Raw genomic sequence first — 4994 nt, 5'->3', positions numbered from 1 at the left:
GGGCGGGCGGCGGCTGCCTCAGGCCCTCAGCGCTGGCACCCGGCGTGAGGGGGTGCGGTGAAACCCCCTCCGGGGCCTGGGGCTCGTCCCTCAGAGCGCCTTTGCACCCATGCAAGGTAGAAACTTGCACTTTGTACCAAAAAACGGGGCTCTGGGGTGTCCTGGCTGCGGCGGCCTGTCGGGAACCCCTGGCATCCCTCACGGTGCTGGACCGCGGTCTTGTCTCCCGCCATAACCGGAGGCCTGCTGTGTGCTGTGTCAGCCCGGCCCCTGGTGCTGGGCTTCAGCTGGTGGTTCCCTTGTCTCTGCTCCCAGTGTAGGGGAGCAGCGCGGCACAGGTCCTGCCCCCGTCATTGACAGGGGAGTCCTGAGGTGGTGTGCTGCCAGCTCTCCCCAGGTAGGTACAGGCAGGAGTAAAATGGGCAGATTGGGGTACCGGGGCAAGGGGGGTAATTTGACAATTACAACTTGAATCTGCAGGTGCCAGTTCGTCTGACGTCTCCCAGCACAGAGAGAGCTCTCTCCCCTTCCCAAAAGGATGGAATAAAGATGCACAACTAAACTTCAATTTATTAAAAATACTGACCTATTAATAGTCATCTGCAACTATTAGAGGCCGTCCTCCAAATCCCTCCACAGGCTTCCTGTAATACAACAACCACATAACACCACCCCCAGCACATGCATGCACACCTACACACAGACTCTATGCTCTCTCCTGCTCCTTCCAATACCTTTTTTGCACTTGCACTCAGCTGCCTGAAGGACGGATCCAGGCACTGCCTGATGTGCTGCTGAGCACTGCAGAGCACATGTGGGAGCAGGAGGCTGCATCTTTACGTGAGAATAAAAGCTGCGTGTGTGGTGCTTATGTTGAAAAGTTGCGTGTAGAGCAGGAGGGCTTGGCCTGCCTGCTTCCCCACTCTTTACACATCTTTCTCCGCATTTCTGAAAAGCGTATTTACAAGTTTGTTATCACTCCAGTAAATCTGCAGGTGTTTGCTTTCAGGGTGTGAGCAGGTTGGCATGGAAAGGCAAAGCTTTCTTCAATCCCTGACCTGAGACAAGTAACAAAATGGGTCACGGAGCAGTGCTTTCCCCCAGGGATGGATACCTGGCTCGCTGTCAGGTCGACCCAAGTCATTTTGCCGAACACGAAGGGTGCAACGAACACGATACAGTGAAGTGTCTGCCTTCCCTAAAGGCCTTTGGCCCCACACATTGACGGTGATGGTGGTGATGTGTGCGTACGTGAGTCTGGGGGTCCGAGGGAGCCTTTCCAGGAGCACAGTCCGTACTCATCATCCTCATCCCGATCTCGCTGCCCTGCTGTGTGCTGCTGATAACTCCTCAGGATGAAAGCTGGGCTCCATCTGTCTCTTCCATTTCACAGGGCTCAGCACTAACTCTCCTGACATCCAGACCATCTTTGGTATGAGTCTCTTTCTGTCTTATCACAGCCTGAGGAGACACAGCCATAGGCTCCTCTTAGAGTGGGGGGGTTATTTTTACCTCTTCTCAGAGTCCCCTGGACTCCAAGTAAAGTGTCTGAACTATAAAAGGACAGAGTGTTGACTATTGTCTCAGGACATCTCGATTTATAGAGATGCCTCCAGTCCTGAAACGCAGGTCTGCGTGTGGGGCTCACTTATGGGTGTCCACAGATGCTTTTTATAAATGTCTGTGGGACTAAAACTGCCTCCTCCCTGGGATCCTCAGCTTTTCCAGAGGAGAAGGCAGGGCACGAAGGCACGTGTAGAGGTATACAGCTATAGAGATACAGAGGTATATACTGTGCCTGTTCGAGTGCGTCATTCCAACCTGCTTTGGTACAATTCAGCTCCGCTTTATCCTAAAGAGACAGAACAGGTCCCCAAAGGGAAGCATGGCTGGCTGTTACCCTGAGGGTGCTTCAAAGGCTGGATTTCACAGCCCTCGTGTTGTTCTCTAGTTCTCTCCATCGTTTTCCACTGCTCTCTTTCTGTCTGTCTCTTTGGAAGAGTCTCTTTGTTTTTAATTTACAGTGTCATTCCTGTCTGCACAGAAGCTGGAGGCTCGAATACAAGGCTTGTACTCCGCGCATAGGAGCGAGAGTGCAGCCTCTTGGCTTGCCAGGGCAGGAATATCACAGCTAGCAGGGCCCTCAGCCTCTGCTGTGGATTTCCTCTGCAAGTTTGGGCAGGTCCCCTGCCTCTCCTCTGCTCGGTTCCTCTCTGCAACAGCACGTTCCTCTGCAGGAGTCAGTGCCACGGTGGTGGCAAGGGCAAACGTGACCCCGGAGTGAGTGTGCAGCAAGCAGCGTCCTCTCTCACCCTGTCACTGTGGTCCTTTAACAGGTTAAAACACAGATAGTATATTAAAGATGCGAGAAGCCCACATTCTCCCTAATGGAAGCTGTAGAAATACCACAGACAGAAGCTAAAATCTAATCTTGCATCTATAAACAGCTTATGTTGCTTTTTATGAGCATTTGAATCAAGCAGTGGGAATTGAAAGCAGCTGTTACTCAGTCACTGCACAGAAACGAGCAAGTGGCAGCTGAAGTCAACCACATCGGAGCAAAACGCCTTCAATTTCTAGTCAAAGTCACAGAGCTAGAACATTGGAAGAAGGAACAAATCAAAGAAAAGCGTTTTCTGCTCCCAGGTGTTCTGCTGATGGCAGGGCTGAGTTATCTGTCATGAATTATTCATCACTTCTGATGATGCTATGATGATTTTTTTTGCAGGTAGGAAGAGGCAGAGAGCCGCCAGCTTGCATCGCACAGCCCCCAGACAGCTTCTGGCCGCAAACACGCCGTCTGCCTGGAGAGGAACTGTCCAGGGAGCCCTGTCCTGGCTGGGCTCCATCCCAGGCAGGACGCTACCCGCACCCCAGGGACCTGCCATCCCGTGCCGTGAGGGTGGAGGTTCGACCTGGCCCAGAAATACCCATCGCTTCCCCATTTTCCTTCCCCCTTGCTGATTCATCAGGATTCAACTTCCTGGAAACCACCCTTCAAAACTAGACTTTTGGACCTGTCAATGATACAGAAAAAAGAATGTTTTTAACGTTTTCTCCAATGTTTTTGGTTTTTTAAAGGGCCTCTGGCCTTTTTTGGCTGGGACAGGCAGCGCGTTGATGAAGGAGAGGTGCCTGCTGGTCTCTCCTGTGACAGGGACAGTGGCAGGGCCAAGCAGGTCCCTCTTTGCTCCACGGAGCAGTTCAGCCTGGACCTGGAGGGAATGCTCATGGGGCGGCATGTTGTAGGGTAGATGGGCTACAGGTCCAAAAAAGGGCTGGTTTTAGGGCAGAGAGGTGGTGAAGAACCTCCTAAGAACAGGGTGTCCGTTTGATGCAACCTGTCCCTCATGCTCACTTTGCTCCAGGCCTACCTACCTCCATCAGCAGGACATGGCCAGACTGCAGTCCAGCTCCTGGACCGAGGGTGGGGTGATGAACAAAGACCCTCACCCCCAAGTCTGAACTCCTCCCTCACATCTAGCGGTCATAAAACCTGCCTTGTTCCCCTCTCTGTGGGATCATCCTGCCATCTCCGATTGCTGGTGGAGACCGAGGGGTCTCCTCCATCTACCGCTTCAATGAGTAGTCCAAAGCCAAAGCAGAGATACCATTTAAGGGAGGAAGGAATGAAATTTAATGAGCCAAATGTCACAGGAAAATGCCAAAAAGAATAACTTAAGGTTTAAAACCAAGTTGCAGATGTCTCATTGTATACCGAGGCTTAGGCACACACACGTGGAGGCCAACTCTTCATGGTGGCCCATGCGAAACATCTCTGCAGATAGGCGACATCCAGGGAGGAAGGGACATGGATGGAGGAATCTCGCTGTTCGTGGTGCTCGGGTGGGTTCAAACATTTCCGAGAGCCTGGGAGACAAGCATGAGAGGGCTTAACGCGATGAATCTTTGAGACGAGAGTGCTCCTTCTCAGATGAACCCAAAATGTCAATAGCCGCAATTCCACACCATTAAAAAAACAGTGTTTCATGCAAATAGTTTTGTGTAGAATTAAATCTCCCTGGCAGCGTTTGCCACCTAACCACCTGTATTACTGAGCTGATGAACAGGTACTGGAGAGAAATGGATTAAAAACAAGATAAAAAGGATGCTGAACATTCAAAGTTCAGACTTCTGTCTGCCTCCATTTTAACCTTCTGATGTTTAAAGAGATTTGTAGAGGGCAAAAAAGAAGAGATTTTTAAATGTTTAATTTGTGTATTTAGCAGTACCTGAAGGTCATTTTTTCTTCTTTTTTTCTTTTTTTGCCTGCTGCCTTTCACACAGCTGAGGAGAGGGAAAATGTTTAAGAAAAGTAAGCGAGATAACGAAACCATAAGAAACTGGCAGGGGAGACTCTGGCCAGCTCTTAGAAATTTGGATTTTCTTTTAAATTGAATAGATTTCTGAGGGATAGTTCACCCGAAAAGAAACGTGTTTCTCTGTTTTCCTCAGGCAGACTTAGAGGTACACAAAAAGCTTAACAAGCATCCATGGTACATTTTCCATATTCCTTCTAATGTTAGTGGGAATGTTGCTATTTCTTAAGTTATTAGCACGGTAGCATAGAAATTTCCTCACTAAGTACTTAGTATTTTCTTAGCATCAAGTAATTCACTGCTGCAAGATTTTAAATATTTATTTCCACCGGCTGCTGTTTGATGACCACCTGAGCTCCTGGTGGGTTAGAAAATGTACCACCATAAACGACACCAACCTCTTTCTTTCCGAGCAGAGAATCACCACAATTAACCGGACCACGACTGACAGTCACAGGGCTGACGCTGTCCCGATAAATTTTAAACGGCGCGAGTTACAAATGAGGTTCGTTATCATGAACACAGCTTTTTGTGCTTTCAGAGCTGGGATTATTCCTGTGGCATTAGTCCACTGCAGGGTTGCCTGTGGGGTTTGGGTTTTGGTTCCTCTGCCCCTGGCTGTTACATGCAGGATTTCCAATTTCAGAGTAAGCAGCAGGAGACCCTGATAAACTC

Source organism: Aptenodytes forsteri, unplaced genomic scaffold (genome assembly GCF_000699145.1).
Source record: "Aptenodytes forsteri isolate BGI_AS27 unplaced genomic scaffold, ASM69914v1 Scaffold249, whole genome shotgun sequence".
Lineage (NCBI taxonomy): Eukaryota > Metazoa > Chordata > Aves > Sphenisciformes > Spheniscidae > Aptenodytes > Aptenodytes forsteri.
This window is presented reverse-complemented; position numbering follows the sequence as displayed.